At 45.5% G+C, this 19123-nt stretch overlaps 1 long non-coding RNA gene across 2 annotated transcripts in view; it reads right to left on the bottom strand.

Moving 5' to 3' along the window:
• LOC114236020 (uncharacterized) overlaps positions 1 to 19123 on the bottom strand; it is a 53922-nt gene that overhangs the window by 21911 nt on the left and 12888 nt on the right. For both annotated transcript variants that reach the window (XR_003622063.2, XR_003622064.2), the window contains exons 2-3: positions 15602 to 15718; positions 3856 to 3974 (exon numbers count right to left, since the gene is read on the bottom strand). This is a non-coding gene — a long non-coding RNA (uncharacterized LOC114236020). The remainder of the gene's footprint in view (positions 1 to 3855; positions 3975 to 15601; positions 15719 to 19123) is intronic.

Below are 19123 nucleotides of genomic sequence, written 5' to 3'. Positions count from 1 at the left end.
TGGCACCAGAAGTAGCCCTAGGAAGCAGGCCCTCAAGCTGGGATTCTGGAGTTGGATCTCTCACTGGGCGGGGGGCAACAAGGATCTGAATTCTGGTGCTAAGTGTGGTGGTGAGACCCCCTGCCATGCTGCAGCACCCCAGCGCTACCTAGGAGGAAGGGGACGCACAGGCTGCAGTGCTGGCTCTGGCACTCGTAAAAACAAGGAGTGACAGTCATTATAAAGATAACGGCAATGACAGTGTCAACAACCATCAAAGCCACAAAGAAAGAAAATAGCAGCCTCTCCTTTCCTCCCAGACCTGTGGATTCTAGCTACTGGCGACACAGCTCTGCAAACAGCTCATCGGTTCATGTTGCATCCTGGAGCTCGCCCTGCAGGCTCTGCAGGGTGTTGTCTCAGAGCCGGCACTTCGGCTAAGACTTGGACAGAGCGCTCCACTGTTACATTAGGCTGGCTCCTTCCGGCGTGTGGAGGAAGACCAGTGGAACCCATTGTGTGTGCCACTGTCAGCCCTCCTTTTTTCCAAAAGATGAGTCACTCACGCTGAGCCCATGTTATTCAGAATATCACGCCAGTTTTGCCAGTCCACAGACGGGAGTGCTGGCAGACACACTGTAGACAGGGCAGGCAAACCCTTATCTGCCGTAGGTAAAAATCTAAAAAGCACAGATTGCTGTCCCTTTAGGCGAAGAAGGGGTCTGATGTGGTCAACATATTAGCAGGCCGCCGGTAACTTTCCTCAAGCAATGGTGCCTTCTCTGGGGCTCAACATCCGTCTCATCTTTGTTCTTATTGGTCTGTGACAATTCTTAATATACTGATATTAACAACTTGGCATATATGCTATAAATATTTCCCCCAGGTTTATTTTGCCTTTAAGTTTTGTTTTTGATGGGTTTATAGACAGAAAAATGTCTCCCTTTTGCTTTTGGGGAAATCTATCAATATTTCCTGTATGGTGTTTGCCTTTGTTGCTGTGCTTATAGAACTTTCCTTATTCTGAGGTTGTATAAATAGTCGCCAGGATTCTCCAATCTACTGATGACTTCTTTCTCCTACCCTCTTTCTTTTTTTAAAAAAAAATAAATGTATTTATTGTATTTTATTATTTATTTTTGGCTGCATTGGGTCTTCGTTGCTGCGCGCAGGCTTTCTCTAGTTGTGGTGAGCGGGGGCTACCCTTTGGTCTTCACGTGCACTGAGAGGCAGGAGGGGTGACCAAACCACAGCTTAGATTATTCACTCTCCCAGCAATTACGGAGGGCTCAGGAACCTCCAAAAAGCTATTTTTGCCTAAGTCTGTAACTGCAGGAGTCACAAAGGCTCCATGTCCAAAGGGGAGCTGGAGAAGGATTCATTCAGAGAGAAAGATTCAAGATATGCAAGTCCCTTGCCCCACTGGACTCCTTTAAGAGAAATGGAGCTGGGTCCGAGAACAAACAGAGACCTGCTAAACTTAAAGGAAAAAACTGCCCACCCATGGAGATGACCAGGGAATGGCCACCAACTCACAAGCAAGCAGGTCTCCAGCTTGGGCTGCAAACTGCCACTAAGTAGGGAGATACCAGATCCAAAGGGGAACATGGACCAAAAACGTCAGGCCTGGACAAGGTGGAAGAGTGTATTGAAAAATCCATCTTTTGAATTGGTTGGATATTTTGACATGTAAGCGATATTCACAGTGTAAGAGTTGTAACTTCCCAGAGGGAAAGAGGGCAGGTTGAGACCCATGCTGCATCTAGAGATGTGTCTGACTTTTTCCCTTTCTTTCTTTTTTTTTTAACATCTTTATTGTAGTATAATTGCTTTACAATGGTGTGTTAGTTTCTGCTTTATAACAAAGTGAATCAGTTATACATATACATATGTTCCCATATCTCTTCCCTCTTGCGTCTCCCTCCCTCCCACCCTCCCTATCCCACCCCTCTACGTGGTCACAAAGCACCGAGCTGATCTCCCTGTGCTATGCGGCTGCTTCCCACTAGCTATCTATTTTACGTTTGGTAGTGTAGATATGTCCATGCCACTCTCTCACTTTGTCACAGCTTACCCTTCCCCCTCCCCATATCCTCAAGTCCATTCTCTAGTAGGTCTGTGTCTTTATTCCCTTTCAAGTAGGAGTTAAAATTGAAAAGAGAACAAGAACGCTGTTGTCGCAGAAGCAGGCTGTGCAGAAACAGAGACCACATGCACCTGTCTCATCCATTTGCTCGTGATTTAGCAGCCCTTCCAACAAATTGTAATACTGCTCAACTGGAAAAAAATGGACTCACTCTACAAACCTTGGGAGACTTTACCGTGAGTGTGTGTTTGCTTTAAATGAATACAACAGATTTGATTTTTTTAATGTGCTTTTTTTTTCTTCACAGGCTATTACTAATTAGGAAATAATTTGTTTCTAAAGTGATTCTCTGTTGGACTTCCCGGGCGGTCCAATGGTTAGGACTCCAAGCTTCCACTGCAGGAGACCTGGGTTCAGTCCCTGGTCGGGGAACTAAGATGCTGTAAGCTGGCAGTGTGGCCAAAAAAATAAAAAATAAATTTAAAAAAAAGTGATTCTTTATGTTTTCAAAGTCATAATGTTAACAGCTTTTTGAACATTTTCATTATGAAAATAAAGAAAGAATTTAGGAAATCTAAATTCAGCTTTATAAATCTGTATGTTTACTGGATTCTTTTTGCACCTAATTTAAAGGCATGTGGACACACACGGCAATTTGTGAATAAAATGCGTGAACATTGGTTTTATCAAGTCTGTAAAGGGACATGAACAAGGATGCTTAGTATGGCATTGTTTAACGTGGCCAGGGGTTGGAGGCCATCAAGGTGTCCATCCCTGGCAGAATGAAAAGGTGGAGTGTGGCGGATGCACATCATGGAACGTTCTACAGCAGTTAAAATCGAAAGGTCAGTTGTCCATATAACTACATAGATAGATCTTAGAAACACAGAGCGAGTGAAAACAAGAAAGAAACAATGGGATTTATAACATAACACCAGTAACAACAATTAAAAATACATATGTACCCAACAACGGCGCACATTTACAAGACGCATACATATAAAGCAATACACATTAAATACACTAGAATGGTCTCCTGTGGGGAAGAAGGTAATGAGAAGTGGGGAATGGGGATAAAAAGGGAATAAGAGAAAAAAAGACTATTTTATAATAATTTTCCCATTTCTTTTTCCTTTATGTATACTTCATATTTAAAATGTGGTTTTTTTCCCCTTCTAAATCAGGAAGAAAGCTTCCCACCCACAATATTCTAGGGAGAGAGATGAATATTCACCATCTAACTTTTGAAATTGACATTTATTTTGTGATTCAAGAAGAAAAGGTGGTGGGAATAAATAACAGAACTGGGGAATTTAATCCATAAAACTGGGAAAACAAATTAGGTTTTATTAATACAATTTGAACTGGGTACATTCATCAGTTGGGGGGGATTTATTTAGTTGATGATCTTAATTTGGATAGGGGAGAGGCACTTACCTCTCTGCCACTCCTATCAAGCCCAGAAACAGGCGGTGTTGGTTGCCCTCATTCCCCACTTCCTCGAGATGGGTGTTGAGTGTCTTTGGGTTACTATCCCCTCGACTTACAGAGGAATGGGGTACAGAGCCAGTAAATTTCAGGCGCCACAAAGATGCTTATGGTATGTGGTATGGTACGCCACTAAGTTTTACGCCAAAACTTAGTGGCGTAAAACAAAAACATCTTTGTTTGCTTGAGATTTTGAGGGTCAGGGATTCAGACACAGCATAGGTGGGTGGTTCTTTTGTTCATGTGCTATCCTTGCATTGGTGACTGGGCTGAGTAGGAAAGTACAAAAAGGCCTCACTCACCTGTCCAATGGCCCAGTGCTACGCTGGGTGGCTTTTTTCTCTCTCCATGTGTTGTTTTCTTCATATGATCTCTCTCTCCAGCAGGATGGCTTGGACTTCCTTACAACATTGCAGCTGGACTGCAAGAAGAAAAGCATTTACTTATCAAGCCTCTGTGTGCACCACAGTTGCTGATGTCCCACTGGCTAAAGCAAGTCACATAACCAAGCTCAGAATCGATGTGGGAGGGGACCACACCAGGATATGAGTACAGTAAGTCTCCTACGTATGAACCTTCAAGTTGCAAACTTTCAAAGACGCGAATGTGCCCAGAGAAAGGACAAAGAGAGACAAGAGGAAGAAGTAACTGAAGAACCAAAGAGATTCACGACACAGGAAATGGCAAGGGGATTTTCTGTATTTGAGGAGGCACCGTTACTTTTTGAGGCACAGGACCTGAACGCAGAACGGTATACAAAGGTTGCAGCAGCCATTCAGAATGCAATCCAGTGCTACCGCATCATCTATGATGAGAAAAAAAGAGCTACTATCCAGACATCACTGGATCGTTTTTTTCAAGAGGGTAGATAGAACTGAATCCAGCAAGGAACCAGAACCTGTGCCATCCACGTCAGGCGTGAGTGAAACTGCAACTTGCCCTCCATCTCCTATTGCTGACGATCCTTCAGCTCTACCATCTCCCACCTCCTCTCCCTCCTCCAGTCAGTAACTCTTCTTGCTGTTCACTCCATGCCAGCCCCTGGATGCCAGCTGTTGTACTGTACTACTGTACTTTTCGAGGTACTGTGCTGAAAGAGTCAAAATGTTTTCTTTATTTTGTGTGTGTGTTTCTTTGTTTTTTATGTAGTATTTGTGTGAAAAGTATTTTAAACCTATTACGGTACAGTACTATATAGCCGATTGTGTTAGTTGGGTACCTAGGCTAACTTTGTTGGACTTATGAACAAATTGGACTTACGAATGTACTTTCGGAATGGAACTCATTCGTATGTAGGGGACTTACTGTACTGGGAGGCATAGTTCTTTGGCAGCTACCAAAGTACCAGTCTACCACAAGTTCTAATTATAGATCTTACAGCCAGGCAAGGACAGCTCAGGGATACAAGCAGAAGGAACTACTTGTTATCCTGGAAAAGTCTGGAGTTTTATCATCTGCTAAAGAGCTCAGCCAGCTTGTGGCATGTGGCTCCAGGGTAAGCACCAGTACGGCCTCTCTAGCCAATAAGAAGCCTCTAGAACTGGGAGTGAATGAAGGTGTCCTGAACCAGCCCAAAAAGGAACTCAAGCACCAGTTCCATGAGCCTGGGATGAGATCTAGGCACCAGAGTAGGCAATGGGAGGATGGATACCCCAGCTTCCCGCCCCTTAGGGGCGTTCCACACCACTTCCCAGAAGTCCCCCAGAAAGACTGAGCTCTAGTCGCCACAATGTCATCTGTTTATTTAATGGTTCCCATCCTTTCCCCATCTTACTCCTCCACTTACCTATCAGGGCTTCTTCCCAAATAAGCCACTGATACTCAAATTGGGCCTCAGGGTCTGCTTCTGAGGAACCCCAGGTTAAGATATTGAGGGTTGTGGGCCACTGCGTGATCTCAAGAGTCATTCCCAGCTGGAAAAGTCCATGATCTGATCGGGGATGTGGAGATGTGGACTTGGCATTATACAGGCATAGGCTTGAGCCCCTGCCCTCTTGCTCACCAATTCTGTATAAAGAGCTTTTGTTTTCCAAGACGGTCACCAACAATCCGTCCCATCCTTGTGTGCACACGCCATTCCTCCCATTAAGAAATGAAGTCTATTTCTCCTCTCCTTTGATTCTGGGCTGGCCTTATGCCTTGCTTTGACCGGGAGGGGTGGGGGGGGGGGGGAAAGGGATATTCCAGGACTTCTGAGCCCAGACTTTAAAAAGCTTGTAGCTTCTACTCTTTTGTCCTCTTGGAAGCTAGCCGTCATGTAAAAAGCCCTGCCACCCTGCTGGAAAGACCAGCATGGAGAAAGAGGGGCCCAGTCAGTCCCCAGCTATTCCAGCGGGTGGGCACTGGGGGATTTTGAGACGTCCAGTTGAAGATGTCAAAAGGGTAGTAAGATACAGTTAACTCCTCTGTATCTCTCTGAATAAGAGCCAGGGCCTCTCCTTCGTTGCTTGGGCAAAGAGGAGGAGTTTACGATTGTAAACGGCAAGGCTGTGTGCGTGTACGGGTATGCGCGTGTGTGGTGTGTGGGCTGAGTGTTTGAAACAGGCTGTGCAGTTTCCCGCGCCCTCACCGCCTCCCTCCTACAGACCAGGCCTCAGCCACACCTGCCCCCTCGATGCCCAGACTGCTATGTCATCAAGCCCCCAGCACGGCCAGGACCTCACTGTGCCAGCAGCTAATGTAGCACTCGAGCCCAGCAGGGGAAGCCTTTCTTCGTGCGCCCTCTGGAACCATCCTAGGATGCTACCCTCTCCTCTAATGCGATCAAGGTTCTCCTGGAGGATGCCCTTCCCTGAACCCCCTCGAGGGGTCGCTGCTCAACCTTGCACACACACACCCCACCTTAAGGTCTGGAAGTTGGGTCACTGTCCTCTGTGGCTGGGTATCCACCGCTCCACCGCACCACCGGCTGCAGGGCCAGTAAACTGGAGTGGTGAGTCTAAGCCAATCACAGAGCTCCCAGTCTCCTGCTAGTGACTGGTGTAGGAGTGAGCATGTGAGCCAATTCTGGCCAATGAGATGTGAGGGGAGGTCTGCTCAGGGAGTTCTGGGAAAGGATTCTTTGCTCCTGGGAAGGAGACTCCTGGAAGGCGTGGCTCTCCTCTACCAATGAGCACTGATGGGCCTGGGTGATTCCTGGAGCTGCTGCCACCATCTTGGAATCATGAGGGTCAACAATGATTGGAGGAGGCTGAGGCAGAGAGATGGGAGGAACCTCGATAATATGATTGTATTTTTGAGTTGTATTAACCTGAAAGCTCTCTTACTTCTGGACGTTTTATCAACGGAGATAATACAAGGCAGTATCGTTTGTTTGTTATCTAGGCTCAAAGACACCCTAGTGAGGCAGCCCTGGGCTTCTCCCACCTCCAGGGGGCGCTTCCCTGGGACCCTCCCCTGTGCACTCAGGCACCTATGTAGATCCAGAGGGTCAGAGGCCCCCTGTGTGTCCTACTGCCAAAATCTGCCTGCCAGATTGAATACCCACTGCAGAACAGGTGTGACTCTGACCCTGAGGTTGTCCTCCAGCCAAAATGGGTGATGGCTGCTGATGCCTGTCTTCCAGACCCCCTTGCATGGCACTACAAGACCTGGCATTTCTCTTTAGTCTCATTTTCAAACCCGCTTCACCGCACTGTCTCTGCTTCAGGCACACTGTTCATTCATTCACTTAACAAAACGTTTCCCCAACCCTTGACCTGTGCCTGGCACTGTGTGAGAGGAGAGGACACATAGGAGAAGCAAGATTTGCCCCAGCCCCCAGGGAGCCCAGGCTCTTGTGAGAGAGCAGGGGTGTACATGACTGCAGTACGAGGTGCCAGGTGCTACAAGAGACGAGTGTGTGCACGTCAGAAACATAAAGGAAGAGTCTTAGGGCAGCAAAGGAAGGTATCACAGAAAAGGTGACATTGAGATGGGTGAGTTGGGTGAGTGGGAGAAGGACATTTAGTGCATCCTTAGCAGCCTCTGTTCCTCAGCCCCATCACGCAGACTCAGGGCACTGTGCCTTTGCATTGGCTCTTCCCCTACCTGGAATGCCTTTCCCTTGCTTCGCTGGCCTGGAAACTCCTCCAAGGCCCAAGTCATAGAGTATGTTCTGTGAGAAGCTGTTCATGACTCCTGTGGGAGTGTCATGTGCTCCCCTCTGCTCCCACATCTTTGCACTCATTTCATTGTGAGAATTTGTTCCTGTTTTATTTGCTTGTCTGTTCCTTTCATCAGACTGTGAGGAAGGAACCAGGTCGTACTCACCTTTATATACCCAGCACCTGGCCCAGTGGCTGGCGCATACTAGACATCTGAAAGACAGTTGCTTTCTGCCTATGCCCTTTTGTCCCCTCCCAGCCATGTTTTCCAAAGGGCTGAGCAGGCTCTAATATGATTGAGAGAAGCAATGACAGACTATAGGAAGTCCTGTCTGCTGGGCAGGCCCTAAAGGAAGCGGTCCAACTACCAAGGCAAGAGGAACAGTCCCCAGCCTTCAAGACCTTTCCATTCAGGGCCACCATGTACAGTGGTTCAGGTTGCTTACTGCACAAAGACATTGAACCAAGGGGCTGGGGTGGGGGTGGGGGGATGAAATACAGCCAACTATCCATTTGCCAACCTTTTTGCCTTTGCACAGTGTTGCATCCACCCAAAGGGGCACCTTTTCTTAATATCCACAAAAGTTCTATGCAGAATAGCCATAGCCCTTGTCCGCTTGTGGCAGAACCCTCACTTGTCACAGGGCTCCCCTGCCAGCCCCAAGCCTCTAGGGTATCGGGCCTAACCTGAGAGTTCTTGCTGAAGGACAGTTCCAATGAAGAGAAAACATCATTTGCCATAGCGCTATTGCTGTTGTTTATACTGTTCTGTTTTCTGGAAATTATACAAAGATAATGTTGCCTAGCCTGCAATGTACATCATGTTTGCTTTCAATCATGAGGGAAAGTGTGATTCTTACCATAAATGATAAGCATCAGTTACATGGGTCAATACAAAAAAGATCCACTGAGGGAGGTGAAGTCAGATAAAAAAAATAAGCACACAGAAATGCTCATCTTTTTTTTTTTTTTTTTTTTTTTTTTAATATTTTATTTATTTATTTATTTATTTATGGCTGTGTTGGGTCTTCGTTTCTGTGCGAGGGCTTTCTCCAGTTGCGGCAAGTGGGGGCCATTCTTCATCGCGGTGCGCGGGCCTCTCACTATCGCGGCCTCTCTTGTTGCAGAGCACAGGCTCCAGACGCGCAGGCTCAGTAATTGTGGCTCACGGGCCCAGTCGCTCACGGCATGTGGGATCTTCCCAGACCAGGGCTCGAACCCGTGTCCCCTGCATTGGCAGGCAGATTCTCAACCACTGCGCCACCAGGGAAGCCCCAGAAATGCTCATCTTAAGGACCCAGACAGTTACTAAAGCTGCATTACAAATTTAGCTCTGAATTTCCTGGAAGCCAAAGTTCAAGGGCAATCTTGATCAGTTACATAATTTTTCATTCAATCAACCAAACATCGTACCAATATTGATGGCTATCTACTTTCTGCCAGGCACTGGGGTGGGTGGAGGAGGAAAGGCAATGGTGACAAGACAAGCATGAGTCTTGTCCTCATGGAGCTTACAATCTACTGGGGAAAATAAATTTTTGAAAATACAAGTAAACAGACAAATAAGTAAAATGATTACAAATTCTAATACATATAATGAAAGCAACAAATAAGGGGCTGAGAAAGAGAATAAGGGATATGGGGACTTCTATTTATAACAGAGTGGTCACAGAAAGCCCCTCTAAGGAAAGACAAATAAGCTGAGGCCAATTGGACAAAAAGGAGCCAATCATCAGAGAAAAGGAAAGGGGGGCCAGAGATGGGAATAGCATGTGCAAACGTCCTGTGGCAGGAAAGGAATTGGATAAAAACCTACCATTTACTCTAGGTCACACATTTGATAGCACTGATCCACTTCATCATTCTCCTTACCATCAGTAAGAGTCTGATTCCCTTGCTACTCACACTTTAAGGCATCCTGCCCTAACAGGATATATTCAAGAAGCCTCATGTCAGTCTAATCACCCCAGATCCCCTTCTGCAGATTCAGCGAAGCCATGCCCCTGGCACTGGCCCAATTCAGATTGGAGGCAAGGGAGTCTGAAGCAGCTCGGATCCCCACAGGGTGAGGTTAGCTATGCAATCACCATTCTCATCAGTCTAAGCCAGTGTCCAATCTTTTTTTTAAATTAATTTTTATTGGAGTATGGTTGCTTTACAATGTTGTGTTAGCCTCCACTGCACAACAAAATGAATCAGCCATACAGGTACAGATATCCCCTCCCTTTTGGACTTCCCTCACATTTAGTTTACCACAGTGTATTAGGTAGAGTTCCCTGTGTGATACAGTATGTTCCCATCAGTTGTCTGTTCTATACATAGTATCAATAATGTATATGTGTCAATCCCAGTCTCCCAATTCCTCCCACCCCACCCCTAAGCCAGTGTCCAATCTTTGAACTCTGGGATCCCAAGTGACCCAGGCCCAGAGCCCAGGAGTTCTCCTAATTAGGATAATGGAATATTTATAAATAATACATGGAGGCTTCCCTGGTGGCGCAGTGGTTAAGAATCTGCCTGCCAATGCAGGGGACACAGATTTGAGCCCTGGTCTGGGAAGATCCCACATGCCGCAGAGCAACTAAGCCTGTGAACCACAACTACTGAGCCTGCGTTCTAGAGCCCGCGAGCCACAACTACTGAGCACACGTGCCATAACTACTGAAGCCTGTGCACCTAGAGCCCGTGCTCCGCAACAAGAGAAGCCACCGCAATGAGAAGCTCGCGCACCACAATGAAAAGTAGCCCCCGCTCGCCACAACTAGAGAAAGCCCGCGCACAGCAACGAAGACCCAACGCAGCCAAAAATAAATAAATAAATTGAAAATAAATAAATAATACATAATGCCTGGGGGCCCCTTGTAAGTTCTCTGCATTCTTGCCCCTCAAACCATGTATGCTTGAGCCAATAACACCCAAACCAGCCATGCAAAGAAACTAATTGGAACAGAGAACCCTGAACAGAATTTGCTGTGACTTTCCTTCCTTCCTTTCTTCCCTCCTTCCTTCAATCAATCATTATATGGTACCTTCTCTGTGTAAGGTTCTGTGCTTTCCATACTGAGAGGGTGTGGATGGGGTGAACACTCAGCCTGGACCTTTCTCCCACCCAGGCTCGCCTCTCCATCTGGAGTGGCTGCCACCCATCTCCTCTGGACCAAATTCCATTCCTCTTCCGAATGGAAGCCGTCATCTTTGGCTCAGCAACCTCTGTGTGCCAGCCATCACTCTAAGCACTGGGGTAAATCAGAGAGACATGGTCTGCCTTCAGGGAGCTTGAAGTCCAGTGAGGAAGGCATTACACTCATCACTCCGCAACGCATGAAGTCACTCCACCTGTGGTGCAGGTTGCCCAAGGACACCACAGGGGCCTCTGAGAGTATAATGAGGCATCTCAGCCCCTCTGGGGGGTGCAGGGAAGGCTGTGCAGAGTCTTCAGGAGGTGCCAGAACGTGGGGGTTTAATGTTCCCATACTGGGTCAAAAAATAGAAAATATAACAAATAGAAACAAAAAGAGAGGGGACAAACCCAGACCTGCATCGTTAGCTTTGTTCCCCCACAGCTGAAACTTTGCAAGACGCAGACCCCAGGGCTTCACAATGTGTCTCTGTAGAAACGATTGCACCATTAGCAGCAGGTTCCTGGGTTCGGGTCCTGGTGTCACCCCTTCCTCACTGTACTGCCCTGACTTGTCTATTATCATCCTCTCTGAGCCTCAGTTTCTCTGTCTATAGAATGGGGGCAACATCTCCCCCACGGGGTTGGCAGGAGAATCAAATGAGAGAGGCTTTCTACACGGTACAGGGTACGGGACTGGGCTTCATTCCTCCCAAGGTTCTGATCACTGTGACAGCCACGTGTTCTCTCTTGTCACTAAAGGCACTCTCTTTCGGAAAGTCCCAGAGTGTCGGTTTTGTCGACCCCCGGACGTGCTGGTGCACAGCGGTGTTCTGAATGTGCCCCTCACAAAGCTCTGAGATTCCTGCCTCAGCACGAATCTCCTGTCCTCTCTGTCCAATTCTGATTTGACAGCCTGCTCCAAGTATCTATTTGATACTGTTGACAACCAAAATAGAAATCCCATCTCCAGCTACCCTGGATACAGCTTGTCACAGTCTTTAGAAGACAAACCTGGTGATGGGCTCGCTTAGAATTCTTTCTCGTAAAGGAAGGAGTCACAGAAGCTAGACGTTGTGTCCCTTCATCCAGGTGTGTGGCAGAGGGAGGCGTGCTAATAAACTGGGGGACAGGTGGAATGTCCCCTTTTGCCAGGCAGAAAGCTGTTCGCTAGTCATGCCTGTACTGCGCTCTGGCATAATCTCATTCAGATGAATAGAAGCTGTCATTTAAGACAAATCTACTCTGAGCCAGGCCCTGTGCTAGGACTCCGTGTCCAACACCGCTCGTGCTCGCAACCACTGTGCAAAGCCAAGACTGTCGTGTCCATTTTATGGATGAGGAAACCGAAGCTTCAGAGAGGGTTAATAATTTGTCCAGGGACTTCTCTGGTGGTCCAGTGGGTAAGACTCTGCGCTCCCAACACAGGGGGCCAGATTCGACCCCCGGTCAGGGAACTAGACCCCACATGCTGCAACTAAGAGTCCACATGCTGCAACTAAAGATCCTGCATGCCACAACTAAGACCCGGTGCAACCAAAAGAAATAAATAAATATTTTTTAAAAATAATGATTTGTCCAAAAAGTCACCCAATTGCAGAGTGCTAGGGCTGGGGTTTGAGCTCAGGTGTCTGCTCACAAAACCACACTCTCTCTGCCTCAGTCATGGGCATTTCCCATCCCTCCCTTCTGTCCTTGGCCACTTTGGGTCCTGGCAGGCACAGCTGGTACCCGATCCCTGTGAGACCCATCGTTGTTAGACAGATTCAGGGAACGCTGGGCTGAATGTCCCCAGGGCCCCTGTGTCCGTGCTGACCCAGTCCCTGCTTTGATGCCGACTTCTTAGTCTGACCTTTGCCCTCCTGAAAAAATCAGGAAGCCTCTGGAACCCACAAGCTGGAGTCTGCCCCAGGCCACCTGCTGATCTCCATCTGCCAGTCACCACCCTTCAAGCCTTCTAACTGGCCTACACTTCCAGTCGCCCTGCCACCAGAATGGCCTCCAGCACCGGGGCATGAGCTAGTCCACCCTTTGGACACTGGAGCTCAGGCAGCCCTTCTGTCTTGTTTCAAGTCCCAGACTCATGTTAGCAGAGGTCCCCCTTTAGAATACCCTGCCTTTACTGACATTTCTCTCTGCCTGTATCCAGCCCCCAGGTGTAAATGCAGGAACCATCGCCTGGCAGGTGCTCTGCAAGGAACGGTACTCACCTAGACTGTTGATGCAAGAAGGGTCTTTACACCCATCCTGCCCACCCCTACACTGCAGAGAGGAGACTGAGGTCCAGAGAGGGGAAGAAGCACAGGGACAGGGTAAAATGTAGACAGAGTAAAATCTAGAACCCAGATCAGGTGGCTGCTGTTGATTATCAGGACATCTATTTATGATTAGCATCTGGAATGGTTTACAGAAGATAATGCTATAAAAATGTGGGGCTAGGGTCTTGTGGCCAGACCAGGGCTTACCTATATATGTTTTTCACCACTAGGAAAAAGTACCCCTTCTTCAGGCAGACCCAGCTCCTCACCAGGGCAAAGGCCCAGCAAGCAGACCAAGGACTAGATTTCAGGTCCTACTTGCCCCGTCAGCTGAGCACGTTTGTGCAGTGAAGCACCTGAACAACTGTACATGGCGGCCTTGCGCATATAACACTGAAATAATTTGCTTAACTGTCTGCTTCTTCTACCAGAATAAGGGCTCTTTGAGAGTGGAGTCCTGTTTCATTAACTGTTGTATCAGTCTCCATCTTGGCAAAAAGCCTGGCACATAGATGCTCATGGAAGCCTGCTGAATAAATGAATGGATGAATAAATGATTCACTACTTCCCTTTGTAAATATTCACTTAAGCGACTCTCACTTATATATTACTTAATTTTCTTTAGGTTTTAATAATGTCCTCCGTCTCAGGGTCCCCACGCAACATGAGAGCACTAACTTCTGCTTGTCCTCCTCCTCACGGGAGTGCTGAGAAGGTAGTTGGAAGCAACAATAGTTTTCTTATCTCCTTGGAGAAGGATACCAGCTATTACTGGGGTTTTATAGATGAGATCCCCACTGTCTCCATAAATTCATGTGTCTGAGCTTCTGTCTCCCTGGTTATGTATTGCTGGCTGGCTGAAGTTATTCTGGGCATTTCTTCAAGTGTCACTGGTAACTTAGAACTCACCAGTGACAAGCTGGCAGATTCACTTACAGAATGCAGCTCTTGAAAACTACTAATGATGCCGTGAAGAGACAGGAGACAGGAACCAGCAATATTTGGTCTTCGGTTTAAAGCATAAATATCTGAAAATGAGAAATTCCTTGGAGCCAGCCTCCCAGATGGAACATTTAGTACTTGGTTACATAAAGAGCTACAGAAGGCAAGAGGTCAGGGCAGAGCTGCAGCAAGGGGGGTGCCTAGGACCCAGGGGGAGTGTGCACTGCAGGGGTGGGGAGGTTTCAAGAGCATTGCCCACTTGACCGTGAGCGGTGAAGGTTGAACTTCCCTCCATCCACTATCCATTCACTCTGCTCAGATCAGAGCACAGTGCCAGGCACTGCGGGGAGGACTTCGAATGTGGCAGGATTTTTAAAATGAGCAAATTGGTGGTGTTTGATGAGATTGCAGACTCATCTGAAAGAGGAAGCTGCAGAAAACAAAATGAGAGGAATCTCCCCTTTCTTCTCTCAAGAGAGCCAGCAGGACTCTCCGTGACGTCTGCCCCAGGGGAACGCAGAGAGGCTTTTAATTTCTCAAGACTAGGCTCTGGGCACAGAGAGCTGGCTTGTCTGGCGTGGGCAGGGGCTCTGGGATGGACAGGAAGAGGCTCAACCCTCTGAGAGACCCAGGTCTCCCTGAGACAGGGAGCCAAGGGGTGCTGGGAGAGGTAGTGCTATGCTGGTGAAGCGAACAACCTGCCTTCAGGGCAGTGGGGATGGGTCCTGATTTGCACTGTTGACCGATTTCTGTGGTGTAAATATTTCCACCATGACTGATGTCAGGCCACCAGCTTCATGTCACTGCATAGGAAGCTGGGAAGAGAGGAGCAAACAGTCGGCTCTCACAAGCCAGTACAAGCCTCTACAGCACACCAAGGACACGGCAACATGCACCCACCTCCATGCAGCTCCTCAGGAGGGGGCGAGACCCTTTACAGGGTGGCCCATGGGTGCCAGGGACTGAAACCCAAGCTCTAAAGACCTTGTGAACTATTGCAAAAGATCTCAGAGCCTGGCTCGGCGTGAAGGAAGAGGAGCCACCCTTCCTTGGAATGAAACATTTGGACTTGAACTTGAGGCTCCAACAGTGACCATATGGGACAGAAGAACACAAGCTTTGCTGAAGTTTCTGGTCTGTGTAAACCGTCCTTGCTCACCCTAAGGAGAGGTTGCTCCAGGCAATGACTAAACCATGGTGACTGGGAGCTCATAGCCATATTTAATTTGATTTACAAAAATAAAATAGCGGGATGGTTCTTGCATATGACCATGGGGATACAAATTCATACAGCAACAAAGAAATGGCCGAGTGCTTCTGACTTCCAAGGGCTTATACCTTCACGTTTCTCAGCTTACGAGAGAAAATGAAACAAGTATTCAAATACACCCAATAGAATGTGGTGCGGACCACAAGAAGGATACCAATATAGTAAAGAAGACTGTCACACATTTCTATATGACTGCATTGGCAAAGAGCTTTCCCACACAAGATCTCCTTTCATCCTTCTCAGGACCTTCAAGATTTTGCAAGAAAATCATTTTCAATCTAAAAGTCTATTCCCAGCTAAATTATCAGTCAAGGGATAGCAGATTAAAGACACTTTGAGATACCCAATACCTCACATGTTATACCTCCTACACACCTTTTGTTTAGGTAGCAAATGTAAAACAAGAAAGAGAAACACACAGGATCCAGAAAGCAGGGGATTCAATCCAGAAGTGCAATAAGGAGAAGTCCCAGGAAAATGTATCCAGTTGTCCTAAAAAGCAACCAGGAGAGACAGCATATGAGAAAACCTGTAGACATCGGTAGGGAGAAAAGCAGGCAAATGAAAAACAAGGCAGTTGTTAACTCCAGGACAAACAATGGGAGGGTTGTAGGAGAGTTCAGTACACATCTACCACAACAAAACATGAACTAATGTCTATAATTGATAAATAATATAATATCCATGTAAACATATTATTTAGAGACATGGTAAATGTAGGGGAAAGAAGTCAGAGGATTTGAGGGTAGTTGTCTCTGGGGAATGGAGCTAAGGACATGGAGAGAGGTGGGATACTACTAACTTTTTAAACTATGTACATTCATTATATCATTAAATAGAAATAACAGCTTTGAAAAACCTATAGTAAAAAAGTATCATGCAATTTGAAATATGTTGCACAACAAATTTTTTTTAACATCTTTATTGAAGTATAATTGCCTTACAATGGTGTGTTAGCTTCTGCTTTATAACAAAGTGAATCAGTTATACATATACAATATGTTCCCATTTCTCTTCCCTCTTGCATCTCCCTCCCTCCCACCCTCCCCATCCCACCCCTCTAGGTGGTCACAAAGCACCGAGCTGATCTCCCTGTGCTATGCGGCTGCTTCCCACTAGCTATCTATTTTACATTTGGTAGTGTATATATGTCCATGACACTCTCTTACCCTGTCACATCTCACCCCACCCCCTCCCCATATCCTCAAGTCCATTCTCTAGTAGGTCTGTGTCTTTATTCCCATCTTGCCACTAGGTTCTTCATGGCCTTTTTTTTTTTTTCCTTAGATTCCGTATATATGTGTTAGCATACTGTATTTGTTTTTCTCTTTCTGACTTACTTCACTCTGTATGACAGACTCTAACTCCATCCACCTCATTACAAATACCTCCATTTCATTTCTTTTTATGGCTGAGTAATATTCCATTGTGCACAACAAATTTTAACACATTAGAAAGCAGCAATATAATCTCTGTATCTGTAATCCGTCATAAGAAAATGTTATAAATTTGAATTTATAAAATAAAATTTTAATCCATTTTTTAAAGCCAAGGCCCTACAGGCATAAACAACAGACTTAGAAACATTTATGATGGGTCAGAGACTGTTTTTCTCTTGTATGTAAATATTTTAAATTTTTTTATTTCAAAATAATTATAGACTCACAGGAAGTTGAAAAATATTAACATTATGAAGAGGTCTGGTATATCCTTCACCCAGTTTCCCCCAATGGTTATATCTTGCATAACTATCTTACAATATCAAAACCAGGAAATTGACATTGGTATAGTGTGTGTATAGTTCTATGCCATTTTAGCACATGTGTAGATTTGTGTCAACACCACTATAATCAGGATATAGAACTATTTCACCACCACAAAGACTTCTCTCCTGCTACCTCTTATTCATAAAACATGGCAAACACTAATCTGATTTCTATCTCTATAGTTTTGTTACTTTGAGAGCATTATATAATGAAATCATACAACATGCGACTTTTGAGATTGGCTTTTTCCATTCAGCATAGTGTCCTTGAAGTTCATTTGGGTTGTTGGTTGCATCCATAGTTTATTTCTTTTCTTTCTGAGTAGTACTCCATGGTATGAATGTATCACAGTTAGTTATTCACCTATTGAAGAACATTCCAGGTGTTTCCTGTTTTTGGGTATTGCAATAAAGCTACCATAAGCATTTCTGTACAGTTTATGTGGACATACGTTTTCATTTCTGGGGTTAAGTGTCCAGGAGTGTGGTTTCTGGGTTGTTGGGTGAGCACATGTATAGTTTTGTAAGAAACCGCCAAACTCTTTTCCAGAGTAGCTGTAACATTGTACATTCCCACCAGCAATGTATGAAAGATCCAGTTTATCCACATCCTTGCCAGCATTTGGTATTGTTACTCTTTTTTATTTTACCTCTTCTAATGGATGTGTCGTGATAGAGCTCATCAAGGTTTTAATTTGCATTTCCCTAATGGCTAGTGACTTTAAACATCTTTTCATGTGCTTATTTGCCATCCATATGCCCTCTTCGGTCTTCAGTGAACTATCTCTTTATGGCTTTTGTCTATTTTCTAATTGTATTGTTTGCTGTTTTACTATTGAGTTTTGAGAGGTTTTTTGAAATATATATTCTAGATATGAACCATCTGTCAGATATGTGGTTTGTAAATACTTTCTCCCCGTCTGGCACTTATCTTTTATTTTCTTGACAGGGCCATTTTCAATTTTGATGCAGTCCAATTTATTGATTTTTTTTCTTTAATAGATCATTCTTTTCTTGTCATATGTAAGAACTCTTCACCAAGCCCTATGCCTTATTTTATCCTATGTTTTCTTTTAAAAGTTTCATAGGTTTATATTTTACAATTATCTATGATCCATTTTGAGTTAAACTTTTGTACATAGTGTGAGGTTTAAATTGAGGTGTATATTTTTGCCTATGGATATACAATTGCCCCAGCACCTTTGTTGAAAAGACGATTCTTCTTCCATTGAATTGCTTTGACATCTTTTTCAAAAATCAGTTGATTGTACTTGTTTGGGTCTGTTTCTGGATTCTTTTGTTCCACTAGTCTATGTGACTATCTCACCACCAATATCACTCAGTTATATAATGTCTTGAAATTGGGTGGACTGATTCCTCTCACTTTCTTCCCCTTCTTCTTCCTCCTCTTCTCCCCCTCCCCCTCCTCCTCCTTCTCCTTCTCCTCCTTCCTCTTCTTTTGAATTGTTTTAGCTATTCTAGGTCCTTTGTCTTTCTGTATAAATTTTAGAATGATCTTGTCTCTACTACAAAAAGTCTTGCTGGAGCTTTGATAGGAATTGTGTTAAACCTGTATATCAATCTGGGGAGAACTGACATCTTAATAATGCTAAAACTTCCAACCCAGGAATATAGCATGTCTTCATTGATTGATATTTAGATATTCTTTGATTTCTTTCATCAGCTTCTGCAGTTTTAAGTATATAAGTCCTGTACATATTTTGTTAGACTTATACCTAAGTGTGATGTGTCAACTTGACTGGGCTAAGGGATGCCCAGATAGCCGGGGAAACATTGTTTCTGGCTGCATCTGTGTGAGTGTTTCTGGAAGAGCTTAGCATTTTGAACCAGTAGACTGAGTGAAGAAGATAGACTGCCCTCACAAGTGCTGGCGGGCATCATCCAATCTGTTGAGGGCCTGAATAGAACAAAAAGGTAGAGGAAAGGCAAATTTGGTCTCTGCCTGAGCTTGGACATCCGTCTTCTCCTGCCCTTGGACATTGGTGCTTCTGGTTCTCAGGCCTTCAGGCTCAGACAGGGTCTTGCTCTTATGCCATCGGCTCCCCTGGTTCTCAGGCCTTTGAATTCGGACTGAATTATACCACCAGCTTTCCTGGTTCTCCAGACTAATA

This window comes from Balaenoptera acutorostrata, chromosome 3, assembly GCF_949987535.1.
Source record: "Balaenoptera acutorostrata chromosome 3, mBalAcu1.1, whole genome shotgun sequence".
Taxonomy (NCBI): Eukaryota; Metazoa; Chordata; class Mammalia; order Artiodactyla; family Balaenopteridae; genus Balaenoptera; species Balaenoptera acutorostrata.
The sequence above is the reverse complement of the archived record's forward strand: the minus strand, read 5'-3'. Positions and strand labels throughout refer to the sequence as shown.